This window comes from Eulemur rufifrons, chromosome 6 (genome assembly GCF_041146395.1).
Source record: "Eulemur rufifrons isolate Redbay chromosome 6, OSU_ERuf_1, whole genome shotgun sequence".
NCBI classification, from domain to species: domain Eukaryota; kingdom Metazoa; phylum Chordata; class Mammalia; order Primates; family Lemuridae; genus Eulemur; species Eulemur rufifrons.
In genome coordinates this window covers 68,497,762-68,511,923 of record NC_090988.1, presented here as the reverse complement: position 1 = coordinate 68,511,923, position 14,162 = coordinate 68,497,762, and the positions used below count along the sequence as shown (strand labels likewise).

The 14,162-nt window shown below is 47.8% G+C and overlaps 1 protein-coding gene across 1 annotated transcript in view; it reads right to left on the bottom strand.

Moving 5' to 3' along the window:
* The window catches only part of NAV2 (neuron navigator 2), a 691,715-nt gene that overhangs the window by 642,481 nt on the left and 35,072 nt on the right, over positions 1–14,162 (bottom strand). The window lies entirely within an intron of this gene.

The following is a 14,162-nucleotide window of genomic DNA, read 5'->3' as shown; positions in this document are numbered from 1 at the left end:
TGTCAGTGTGGCAATGAACAGGAATGCACTCACACGCACAGCACACGAGTGTCCATCGGGTGCAGACCGGACTCAAGTGTGCACAGACGTGCACATGGGCACACGCTCACAGGTGTGTCCCCAGGCAGACAGCCTCACTCTTCCTCGCTGACCCCAAAGTGCAGCACCAGCAGATTTCAAGATACTGCGTGAACCCAAAGATACAACAGTGACCTACCTGTTCACACATGTTAGGTCATTGGAACTGTTGAATTCTGCCATGTCACAGACTGGAAAAGGCCTGCCTCTGGCAAGCGGGGCTTAGCAGCTCAGCGGCTACCTGCATTTTGGCCTTTACAGGGTTACAGACCATTCGATCCACACACACTGTGGGTTACATCCAGCGCTTCCTTGGGTCATTCTCAGATAAAGGTGACTTTCCTGAACTTAGTCTACAGCCCTGGGTGGTGCGGTTGATGGCTGTGCCCCAGCCGCACGGAGCCCCTTTCCGGCCCTGCTGCCAACACTGCACCCCACGCAGGCTTCTGCCCACACTGCTCCCTCTGCCTGGGATGCTCTCCCCTCCCCTTTCGCCCACGAATTCCCACTGCACCTGCAGACTGCAGCCTGGGCAGCCTTATCCCCTCCTCGCCTTCCTACCCTCCGATGTCACACGCGCCTGCTGGGATGTTCCGTGTCTGTGAGCCACTGTGATCACCTGTTGACATTCACGCAGACTCTAGGCTCTGAGAGGACAGGGGCTACTTACGCTTACCACTATGTGCCTAGAGTCTATCTAGCATAATGCCTGGAACATAGTAGCTGCCCAGAAAATATTGGCTAAAGAAATAAATGAATAAATGATGCCCAACAAACCCAGAAACAGTCTCTACAAACAGTAATTCATTTGAGGTTGTAGTTTTCTTTTTAAATCAAAGGGTTGCTTTCCCATTATAAAAGTATGATCTATACCTTAAGGAGTGACAGAAATTGGAAAATATCCTCTTTTCCAGCACCCAACGTTATCCCCAAACAGTAAAGTCATGAGGCACCACAGCACAGAGCACCCAGGATGCTGAGGGACCCAGCTACTCCCCGGCTGTGAAGGGGTGGGCGTCGTACCGCTCTGCATGCTTAGGGTTTAGATTCCAGAAGAGACAGAGACATAAGATGTGTCCTTCACTCATTCCCCCGCCCACTCCACTCCCTCCCCTGAGCAAAGCAGATCTCCAACACTGCTGCCTCGGAAAACCCTCCGGGTTCACAGTCCAAGTAGAAAGAGAAGTTTCTGATACAGTAGTCTACAGGAGTTTCACACTTTCAGAAGTGAGATTTGACCTTTAAGAAAAAAAAAAAACCTTAAGTTATAAATTCTTTTTTTTAAAACAGAAGTAATAATATGGAGCAAAAAGGCTCTGAAGTCGGTACATTTCAAATTTAAAGCAAGCAAACAGACAGGCACAGAGGAGCGAGAAAAAAAACCAGAAAATCCAAATTAAAAAGCCTGGAGGTATGGTCCAATTATGCTGTCTCCTTCCTCAGGTTTTTGTCTACAAAAGGTACTTTTCATTTCAAGGAAGAAGAACAAATTTTAATTTGACAGCTGATATGATTCACATTGCAAAATTAAAACACATTTTGTCAGGTTTTTTTTTAAATTATGTTTTATTGATATATAATTTCATGCTACAGATATAGCTCATATTTTATAAGCCTTGTAAACAGACAAAGGGATCCACACCTTCCCCTCTAAATCAATGGAGCGCAGCGAGTGGAATGGGATGGAAGTGTTTTAAAGCTACAGATCAGGCCAGTTTTGTTAACGGCTGAAGTGGAGAACAGAAGCTTCCAGGGCAAGCCAGCGGATTTTAGAAGCCTCCCAGGGTGCAAGGGGGACTGGGCGCAGTAGAGGAATATGGCACACAGGCCCGTCTGGCACGTTTATGCGAGGCCTTCTGGACAATGCCCAGAGAAGAATGAAACTGTCATTCCCACGGCAAAGCAAAATATCACAGTCCCCACGTAATCAACCTTCAAGGCACTTTTCAAAGAGAAAAGAGGGATGGACGTTCTGGGAAAGGGGGAAGAACGACTTCACACCAGAGGTTAGATCATCCAGTTCATAGATCCCCGCCCGTAACCAGTGACATAGCCCATGCCACCAAGGAACAACGCGCCAGCAGCACTGAGTGACATCAGGGCATTTGCTACCCTCTGGGGGAGCCATGGGGAGGCCCATAAGCAAGTCCAAATCCCCTCTCTGGCACTCACTGGGAATCCGAGCAAGGCACTGCCTCTTGGAAACTCAGGTTCTTCAACTGCAAACTAGAAACATAACATGCTTCCTAAGGCTTTTCTGGATATGCACTAGAGGCAGGCATTGTGCCTGGGTCACATTCGATCCTCACTGCAGCCCTGACAAGGTAGCAACTATGTGGCAGTTTTAAGTAAGACTGCAGATTATTTATCACTCTTCCCATCAAAAAAGGTGGAGTCTAATTTCCCTCCCTCTTATATGGGCCAGCCTTCTAGACTCACTTCTAATGAATAGAATGCAGCAGAAGTGACGCTGAGGGACTTCTGAGTCTAGGTCACAAAAGACAATACATTTTCTGCATGGCTCACCCACTTTCCCTTTCAGGATGCTTTTGGACCCAGCCAACATGTTATGAGAAAACCCAGGCCACAGGTAGCCCAGCTAAATACCAGGCTGACCACCAGCTGGTGGCTGACTACTGGAGCATTAGCTACCAGCTATGTGAGCGAGTGAACCTTCAGATGATTCCAGCTTCATCCCCCCAGTGGATGCTGAATGGAGGAAAAAGAAAAATTACTCCTGCTAAACCTCACCCAAATTATAGATTCGGGGGCAAGACAAGTGCTGTTGCTTTAAGTCATCATGCTGGAGTCGTTTGTTACATAGCAGTAGATTCCTGGAACAAACGATTATTATATCCATTTTACAGATGAGAAAATCAAGGCTTGGAGAGATTAAGTCACTTGCCTCACACAGCCTGCGATTGGCACAGTCAGGACTTGAACCCAGTTGGCAGAGTTTATGCCTATAACCACCATTCCACACTTCCCCAGCCTGACTCTCCATCGTCAAAGTAAAGGCTTAAACAGGGAAAGTCTGGTTAATCCTCAGTTCCTAGAAACCACTAATCCAAACTCTCCATTCTCCAGGCCTCCTGGTCAGAAGTTTAACGTATTCCCTCATTTACTATGGTTTGTAATCATTATTTATTTTTTTAGCTTCATTTAAGAATTGTTTTCTCAAGGATAGCAACATTAAAATAAACACATATCCAGGAGAGCTGGTTGAGCTGCTGGGGCTGGGGACACAGGGAGGGAACCAACATTATCATCTTCAATGTGCATAGCCCTGTCCTAAATATTTGTCATTTGTTATTCTAGAAACACTGGAGAAGAATAAACCAAAAAAGAATAGTCACAGTTAGTTGAGATTTAACTCCAGCATTTGCTCCAAGACACGGCATAAAATCTCCCTCCCCTGCCAGTTCCTGCCCCTCCCCCATTGCCCCACAACCTGCCCCCCCATAGGTGTTAAAATACCTATTACTGTCTTACTGTGATGCCATTAGCAACACCCAAATTCAAAATCATACCCCACTGTTCCTGCTACTCACAGGCACACATTAGCAATGAATGTCTTGGTCACTCTGGTATCCTCCTCACGTGTAAGGAGACATTATTCTTAATGTCATTCATAAGGTTTAAAATACCTGATCTCCTTTGAAATTCAGAGCATCAAGACTCACTGAAGGTTCAACCCAAGGATGGTGATGAAGTCACACACAAGGACAGGAGTGAGATACTGAGAAAGAACTGACTAGGAGCTGAGGGGGCCCAGAGGGGGCTCTGACAGGTAAGGCACAGAGGGGGTGCCTCCTTCCTGGAGGTGGGTTGTAGTGAGGACCAGGGGCAAGGTTTAATCAGAAGGAGAGAGTGGGGCTGACGGGAGGCAGTGTGGTGAACGAGCACCGGAAAACAAAAGCCTTGGGATATAGTGAATCTGTGGAATGCTGGGCCCCTCACTTACGTGGTCTGGGATGCCCACGGGCAAATCATTTAGCCTCTCTGCCTCTTCCTTCTTAAGATGAGAATGATACTGGAGTAGTCTCTACCTCTAAGGGACAGTGTTATCCCAAACCGCACAGGATCAGTGAGGATGTTGCTCTTATAAACTGCACCGTGCCTGGCACATAGTTGCTGCACAATAAATAGTAGCCATTCCTAAAACTCACCAAGCTCGCTCCCACCTCAGGGCCTCTTCCCCAGATCTTCCAACTCCTTCTCAGCATGCAGGGTGTGCTCAGAGGTCACGCCCCTAGAGAAGCCTTCCCTGACCCTTTCCCTCCCCTCCCCTCCCTCCTACCAGCCTTCCCTCCCTTGCAGCAGACAAACCAGAGGGCTGCTCGTTAGTCCTCAGTTATGAGACAATCCATCAACCCAATCTCCTTATCCTCCAAACATTTGGTTGGATGTTTCATTCCCCTCCCAACTGAAACTTTATGATTTATTTCTTTATTTTACTTGTTTATTGCTTCTGTCCAGGGGCTTTGTCTGTCTTGTTCACCCTGAATCCCTGGGGCTAGCACGTGGTAGGAGCTCAATGAAGTTTGCAGAAGGACCAAATGCACATTGATGATTATTTTGCAGGCAAAGAAGCAGGATTCGGCATTTGGAACAGATCTGGGAGTTATCCACGGAGATTCAGAAGCTGAGGCAGGCGCTGCCGAGCTTTTGCTTGAGGAGACTCGAGAAACAGAAAACCTGGGCCCAGGACCACCCATCACATAAGGCCACAGATGGGGTACAAAACAAGTCAAGCAGACAGAGCAGATCATCACAGCATCAGTCCACTGTCACCCACATAGCTGGTCGCATCATAAAGCCACAGCCATGGTGAGAACCCTGGGATGGGCACTGGGCCCCAGAAGGTTATCATTTAATCAGGCTCCAAAGTAAACTGTCCCACAAATTTATGAGCCTGTACAAACAATTGCTTCCTGGAATGCTTGCACAAATGGTGCAGATTGCAAAACTCTGGCCAAAGGACAAAAATACCGCATGGCCAGGGTCACAGAGCAGGCTGAGCCACTGAATAGAGAGCAGAGGGGTCTACCTTTGACCCGAGGCCACAGCTGAGAGGTGATGGAGGAACCTGGCCAGTCCCTCCCTGTGCAGAGTTTGGCCCTGTGTGCTGGGCAGGAGAGTTTCAGGGAAGTTCAAGAGGCCGGGGCCAACCTGTCTGTGCCATAGGAGCACAGATGAGTTGTCTGGGAACAGCAAGCTTTAAAACAGTAAAGTACCAAAGACTTGCAGTTTCACAAACATTTTTAAAGCACCTACTGTGTGCCATGTATCACATCGGCCATTCACATGCATTATGTCATTGAACCCTACAACAGCTCTGTGAAATGGCTACCCTGGCTCTTCATGGTCCAGAGTGGGATTCTGAGACTCAGAGAGGAAATAGGATCTGCTCAACATCACAAACCTGGTGAGTGAGGGCACAAGATTCAAAGCCAGGCATTTTGAGTCCAAATTCTGTGCCCTGTCTGATGTGTTGCAGCAGCCATTGAAGTGCAAAATATGGTGGGAAAGTACACTGTGCTGTCCATATGCAACTTAGCATGTGCAGGTGAGTGGTGAATGAATTTATTTGCCCAGCTCCAAGAGACTGTGAAGTCCCTGTCTTAATGACATCTACCTCCCTGGGACTTAGAACCCTGCTTTGTGCACAGTAGCTATTTATCAAATGTTAGTGCATTGACAAGCTGGTGGATTGACTGCTACCAGACAGGATGGACAGCAGGCCAGTTATTGCTCACCCTCTACTGCTTCACAGATGGACAAGTTTATGAGATTTGCTTCCATCAGTTGAGGCATCAGGGAAATGAGTACTGATATGGGGACAGCCATGAGCTGGATCACAAAGCATAGCCCGACAAAGGAGGCTGGTGGGTTCCGTGGTAGCAAACCAGAATGTCATGCTAAAAATGAGCCTGGCGCACAGGGGACCACAGAGGGCACAGCAGAGAGAACATAAGCTCTAGAGTTAAAGGGACCACATTCCAATTCCAGCTTCACAGCTAGCGTTGTGGCATTGGATAGGTACTTGGCCTTTCTGACTCAGCCTCCTCACTGTAAATGGAAAGAACATCACCTGACCAGTGGGGCTGTTGCAGGGGTTATAGACAATGTATGTAAAGTCCACGGTGCACAGTAGGTATTCAACAAACTATGGCTATTATGAATTTCAGTGGTGACACTTATGACAGAATAAGATTTCACAGCTCTTATTTTCCCAAAGTGCCCACACTACTAACATTTATTTCACACGTCACTAGGAAAGCAGCATTTGGTAGTGAAGCATGTTCTCTAAATCCGCCAAACCCCCCACCACACCCACTCCCCCTGAGACTTCCTCCTAGCCACAAAATCCCCACTCATCTTCTAGTTCAGTGTTTCTGTGAAGATTACATTACAGGAAGTTTAGAAAAACACAGTCTCAGATGGAATGTGTATTACACATGGGTGTTGTGAATATCTAGCAATTAAAATCTTCAGAATAAGAAAGAAAATCAGTACGCAAGTTTTCAGCGTCTCCAATGAGGCTCGACTGCTAGAAAGTCAGACTCAAGACATCTTGAGGTAGAGCTCATTTTTCTGGGGCTGGGAACAGCTGGAGAAAGTCAGTCTCTCGCAAGATTTCTCAGAGATGAGCGATGGGTTTGCAAAGAGAGTCACAAATGTCCGTTATACTGAGAAACTCCAAAGTGCAGTGTGTAATGTGCTGTTTTATAAAGGATTCTAAAACATACAGAGACTTTCACATTGTTTCTATAATCCCTTAAGAACCCTTTTCCTTCCATCCCAGTATGAGGTTTCTCACTTGGAGTTTTCAAGGTTTCACCTCTTAGGAAGTTGGTTATATCACCTATGATTGTGAGAGCGTGTGTATTCCCCTCACCTGGGGATCTTGTCAACATGCATGTTCTGATTCAGGTGCTCTGGGGGAGCTGAGATTCTGTATTTCTCACAAGCTCCAGGGCGATGCCATTGCTGGTGGTCCACACGCTTGGAGTGGAGAGGCACAAGGGAACGTGTGAGCACCTCGTGCCCAGGGTTCATCGAAAGGAACCAAATGTTGGCAGGCTTTTCCACTCCACTGAGCCTTTTTTTCCTCTATAAATGGAACTCTTAAATTGGGCTTGAAAATTAAAGAACTCTATTTAAATCAAATTACCGTAAAGAGAAAGGTTTACAGACAGTAAATGACTTCAGAGTTGTTACTCTGAACCAGCCTTAGCCATCTTCACTGACATTAGAAAGGCCCCTGTCCTCTACTTCCAGTCTCTGGGACTCTCTGGGTGGAGTCCCCAGTGCTTCCTGCAACCTGGCAGCCTCACTCAACACCCTCCAATTGCCCAATCCCTCCCTGTCTCTTTGCATTTAAAAAAATACTTTTCTGTTCCACTTGGTTGGCAAAACCAAGAAGGGAAAGCAAATGTCCCTGGAGGAAAAGATTGGTGAGGCTCAGGAGCGTCTCCCCTGCACCACCCACCTGCTGGCCCACCCTCCGCAGCCTGGGCCACGGGCAGTTTCTGAAACATCCACGCGTCTCTGGTCCCCGTGCAGCTCCTTCTCTTTGAAACGCCTTTCCACCCTGACCACCTTCCTTTCTTCTCGCACTGGGGTGCTCTTACTCATTGCTCATCCTTAATTCCCACTCAGCTCCAGAAAGCGTTCGGATGTCCTTCCCCATGGCTGCTCCTCCCCTAGCCACCACGTTCCCAGAGCACCTGGCTGACCCAAATCACAGATGCTTAAAACTCACCCAACAGGATAAGGAAGACTTTAAATGAGAAATGAGAACTGATGAACCATCCCCCCACTCCCAGAAAGGGCTTGCCAGCTTGTGTGTGTATATGTAGAGAGTGTGTGAGTGTGTATCTATGTGGGCATACTTAGTAAATGAGAGACCGAGAAAGCGGTATCATTGAAGAAAATTTTGAAATGGGACAAAAAAGTATACTTGGGGGATGAATGTGCATTCTCATCCTGCATCAGGCAGTAGCCACCTATGTAGCCTTAGGAACAAACTCCCACCACCCCTCACACACCATTTCCTCCACTTTGCCCAAAAGAAAGGCCCCATGGTCCTTCCACAGGGTGGGTGGCCTCCACTCACTGTCCCCTCCCCTTATTTTCACCCCAAGCCCCTCTCTTACCTTTCTTTATTAGGAAATCATTTCTGAACATCATGTCCCTGCCCTTGCTTTTTTTACCCTTCATCTGCTGCCTTTTCAAGTCATGGAGGTAATAGTTTGGGGTTTAATTCAAAAATGTACGTTAGTTTCACCAATACTCATTTTTTCTTACCAAACCAAGGTTATCAACACATTTCCTGATGTTACTCTACGGCTCAATGAAAACTGCTGAAAACTCCTTGGATGAAAGTTACACGACAGCTGTGCCATCCCAAACTTGAACTTGATAATACAGGCTCCCCACTGTCTCTGAGAATCTCATATTTACTGGGTACCTAGAGAGTGTCACAGGACACATGGTCCTGTCAAGGCCAGGATTCACACCAGAAGCAGCACTTCTGTGGGAGAAGAGAGAAATGGAGAGGTCCATGCGCACATGAGATCATGCAAATGATATCGATAATGCTGAACATCCAACAACCAGCTCCCATCTAAACCACAAATGACAGCAATCCAACGCTATCCTAGATATTTCCACAGATACCTGGTATCAATTCACATGTCTTTGTCTCCCACTAAGTCAACCAAAAAAAAAAAAAGCTCACACAATGATAAAGGTGATAGAGGCTGTTCCATGTCACAGCTAATGTAGGCAAGACCAAAAAACAATCTGTTATCAATTAGTTTATCCCCTTTACCAAAATAGTGTCTGTTTGCCATAGAAAATACAGAAAATACAGAGAGAAGCAAAGAAAAGGGGAAAAAGCTCACAAACACCACTCCCCAGAGATAAACATTTTATATTTTAGGGTATATATCCTTTTAGTCTTTTCTTTCTACATATGTATGTTTTTATTTTCTTTTTAAAAATGGGTCCATGGAATACATACTGTTCTGTAATCTGCTTTTACTTTTTCACCATGAATGTTTTTTCACGTCCTTGCACAGTCTTCTACTACATAATGTTTAATGTCCGGACAGTTCTCAATTGAATAGCTGCACCACGGTTTATTTAACCAATTTCCTACAGCTGAAAATTTAGCTTGTTTCCAATTTTTCACCTAAATGCAACACTAGGATAAACATTTTAATAGCTAAAGCTTAGAACATCCAAGATTATTTTCTTAGGATAAATTCCAGGAAGTAGAATTGCTAGGTTAACAGGAATGCAGACGTTTTAGGTTTTCACACATATTACACAACTGCTCTCTAGTTAAAAAGAAAAACCTTGAACATTTACCGAGCAAGTAAGCAGAGGTGCTGTGCTAGGGGCCTTAGCTGTGTTACCTCGAATGCCTCACAATAGCCCAGCAAGGGCGGTGGTACCTAGATTCCACAGAGGAGGCCGCTGGCGTGCAGACAGGTGGAGGCACGCAGCTACCAAATGGCTGTGTCTGACACTAATGCCTGTGCTGTTTCCAAACTTGACTCTCTTGGCTTCTGTTTACTGTGGTAGAGAAGCAGACCAAGGCATTTCTCAGGGGCATTTTAAGAAATGTCTATATTATTGGAGCAGGGATGAAGGGAGCTGACTGCTATAACAATATCAATAACTCAGGGACTAACCCACTAAAAGATGATCTCTGGCTTGCATCATAGTTCATTGGGGGGCTTTGCTCCACGCAGCCATCCAGGTGCCCAGGCTTCTTCCATCTTATGACTCTTGAGGATCACGGATGGGAGGGTTATTTGGGGAGTGGGAGGCAAGGCTGGAAATGGTGCACATCCCTTCTGTTCATATTTTGTTGGCCAGAACTCACTGACAGGGCCACACCTAATAGCAAAGGAGGCAGAAACACGTAGTGGGGCTGTGAGCCCAGGACAGGGAAGACACAGATACTAGTGCCCTGTAGCACTGTCTGTCACAGGGTTGAAGGCAAATGGGATTTCTTCCTAAGCCTCAGTTGACTAGAAAAATCCACAAATCCCTCATTCAGCCTAATGTAGAAGTCCAGTGCAGATGCCTTGGAGTCAGACATTCTGTACTCAATCCCAGCTCCGTCCTTATAAACTGTATGTCTTTGGGGATAATAACAGTATAATAGTAGCTAACAGTTATTGAGTGTGCTCTCTATACAGGATGTATAGTAAATGGTTAAGCACTCTAGCTTTGAAGTCAGACTACCTACATTCCAATTCTGCCTCTGTCCTGTACTAGCTATGTGAGCTTGGGCAAGCTACTTAGCCTCTCTGTAAAATGAGGCTAATAATGGAACCTGTATCACAGGTGGTTGTCAGCATTAAAAGGGTTGTACCTGTCAAAGCTCTTAGAACAATGCATGACACAGAGCAAACCTTACCTAAGTTTTAGCTGCCATTGTTGGGATGGTGTGCCAGGCACTGTGCTAAGTGCTTTGGAATTATCAGACTTATTTGGGCCACAGTTTCCTCCTCTGGAAAGTGAGGGAGATAATTACTTCCCACAGGGCTGTTGTTGCAGTGAAGCGAAGTCATTTATGGACAGCACAGCCCATAAACGGGCTGCCGGAGCATCTGGCTGCAGTGAGCGGCTCCGTGAACGGCAGACACTACTAGACTCCGCCACGAGCTCCAATTCATCAAGGTTTGCCGATTGGCACAATTGCCTCACCCTGTGCTGCTGTCGAAGGTCACTGGAGACAATTCTGGGCCCCCATTCAGCAGGGGCCGAGAAGAAAAGAATTCTATACCCAAAGCCATCCCCCACGCTCACCTCCTGTCCCATTGTATGCAGGGAACACAGTGGCGCAGCACATTATTCCACTCCCGGAGGACATCGCGCCCTTCCCCCTCGGGCTCCATTCAGCTTTGATTAAAAAGGCACTGCCTTTCCCAGCTGCCTTTCTGAAATATTCATCCTGCAGACAGAGATTCCAGTGCACGAGGCAGCCCCCTTGGAAGCCCAGGGGATTTCTCTTCCCAGCAGACGCCTGCCTGGGGGCCAGGCGGTGATGGCCCCATTGAGCGCCTGCAGACCAGTGTGGCCACCACCCACCAGGATGGCACAGGACACACGGCTCATAGCTGCCTCGATTCTTCCAGGTCCTGCCTGGTCCCTTCACAGCCCCTCTTGCCCTCAGACGCTCAGAAAGGGCCTCTCTTACAGGAACCTTATACGTTCTGGGACTTTTTTACCTTCCTCTATCTCTCATCTCACTTTCCCTGGTCCCAGGCCCCATCTGGGTAGACAGCTTAGTTAAGAATATCTCTTTGGCACCAAAGAGCCAGATGACTGCATTTGCCCTGACGTTGTATTTGGTTCACTTATACCCATTGTTGACCAGTTCCACTCCCCATCCCAGCTCCCAGGACACCAGCTGGCTTCGGAACCCAGCCTGCCACCACCTCTATCCCATAACCCCTCCCGGTTGCCTGTCCCCTTCACCCAGGGCAGCAAGTTTGGTGGCCCCCCAGCTGCCACACTCCCTGTCCCATCCCTGGAAAGAGTTAGGGTCTCCCCGTCTCTCATGAACTGCTCCACATGCTTGCCGGTGGAACACAGGCACCGGAGTTTTGAAAGTTCACCTACACCTGGACTATACTTTACCATCTACCCTTTCATTTATTCATCCACCTAAATGTTTATATAATTAAATAAATCTTTAAATTAAATATTTAAGGAACGCCACGTCCAGTCACAGTGCTAGGTGCCAGGAATACCAAGTCTAATACATCATATCTCTGTCTTCACAAAGCTCCCAGTCCCCTGGGGCTGAGAAAGCGAAATTGACGATCAAGGAACAGAGGATGACTGCGGTAATGGGAGTAAGCACAGAGAACAGAAACGCCCCTAACTCAGGGGGGTCAGTGAGGGCTTCCCAGATGAGGGGATGCCTGGCTGACCCTCAAAGGATGGGGAGAGTCAGGCAAACATAGGGAGCCAGGGAGGGCTTCTAGGCAGCAGAGAGAGCACAGGTACAGGCAGAGACAAGAAACCCGCAGGGAACCATCACAGCCCACTTAGAACCGCCCAGCTTAACAAGACTGAGAGGGGAACAGAAGAGGCCATAGGTGGTGGGCGGGGCCTGGATCACGGTTATTGGGTGGGGCTCAGAGGGTGGGCGGGGCCTGGGACATGGTTATTGGGTGTGGCTCAGGGGGTGGGCGGGACCTGGCTCATGGTTATTGGGTGAGGCTATGGGGGTGGGCGGGGCCTGGCTCATGGTTATTGGGTGGGGCTGCAGTAGGGTGGGCAGGGCCTGGGTCATGGTTATAGGGTGGTCAGCTCAGCCTGGTTTGCACAGTCCTGGTTTCAGCACTGAGTCCTATGTTCCAGGAACCCCCTCAATCCCAGCCAAACCAGTAGGGCTGGACACCCTACTGGAGTTGCTCTTTGTTGTGCTAAAGAGCTTGGACATTTTGCAAAGATCACGAGGAGTTAGTGGAAGAACATAAGCAGGCAAGTGGCATGACTGGATTTGTATTTATAATTTATGCAGAAAACCAACTTCACTGCTCCCACCATCCAATCAGTGGGTACACCTTCCTCCATGGCACCCCGGCACATCACACGGTGGGGTTCATAATGCATCAGAGTCCACTGACTTTTAATGCTTTGCCATGAAAGTGAAGGTTCTGCCACTTCCTGCTGGCCTGCCGTCATGGAAGAGGATCCCTGGAGATGGCAGCTCTTCCTTCCTATACACCCCCAAGCCTCATGGTAACCCACTCAGAAGCACTCCACTTCCTGAGCAGCCTTGAGATCACAGAACATGGAAATTCCAGAGATAGTTCAAGCATATCACGATTTTCCCAGACCAGCACAACTCCTAGCTGGTGCCTTCCAGACTTTCAGAGCCACAGGGATGATACATCTAACATAAGAGAAAGGCAGTAGCCTAAGGAAATCCAATATGAAGAGAATCGCCCCCTTAACAAGCAGGATGGATATCAACAACGCTGTGTTGTATTCAAATCTCATTAAGGCCAACTAGACTGCTGCCAGAGTGGAGAGAAGATGTACACTATTATTTATTAGTTTTATTTGTTTGCAGAAAAAGATTCCACTTACATGGTTAATTGCAAGTAACACAGCAGAAACAAGGAGATAAAGAGGATTAGATGAAAGGGATGTTTTGGGCAGGAGCCTGGAAGGTAAAAACCGTCACAGCAGTATTTATCCCTTGTGCAAATGTATTATGTGATATTAATTGTATAACTTTATTCTATATGTCTAGAATTATGGACACTAGAGCTACCCAAAATATTAATTAAATCTGTTTTTCAGAACGGATTGTTGGTGAATGGGAAGAGCTTGTTAGATTCTCAGTGCTGGGGGAAGTAGAACTGCTTCCTGGGAAGGTGTTATTGGCAGGTGAGCCGAGAGCTGTGTGGCTGGGTTCTGCGTGCATGTGGCAAAGCAGGAAGAAGGATGGGGGGGGGGTCTCAGAGGAGTGCCAGGCAAAGCAGGCAGTCTGAAGTGAGGGAGAGAAAACCTGGGAGAAGCATACAGGGGCTCAGCTCAGCCCCCCAGAGGCTGGAGGAGAGGAGAGTCAGCACAGCAAAGGCAGCCAGACCCAGTAGGTGTCCAGGATCTAAGGAGGTGGCCACCTTCTCCCGTCCTCCCATCTCCTCCCGTTCCTCCACAGCAGCCACTTGGACTCCGCTTCAGAAATAACTAGGGAATGGAGAGAAGATGGACATTTTCCCATAAACCAAATGTGCACATGAATTTCCTCCAAATTTTGCTTAGAATTTTCCCTACCACTGTCACATCTTCATAACACCCCTTCTGGACCACCCATCTGCTCCCACCCCATCCAGCCTGTCTGCCCCGGAGCCAGACTGCAAGTTCCCAACCTTCTCACCGCCAGCTCTGTGGGTCGCCGGAGCGGACTCCACCTGCCCACTGACAGTCCTCGGACAGCCCTCTCCCTCCTCCTTGGAGACTTGGCTTTGGCAGCAACATCTCCAGGAAACGTCTCTGCCCGCCACCCCTACACACACGGGGGAGGGGATTCAAGA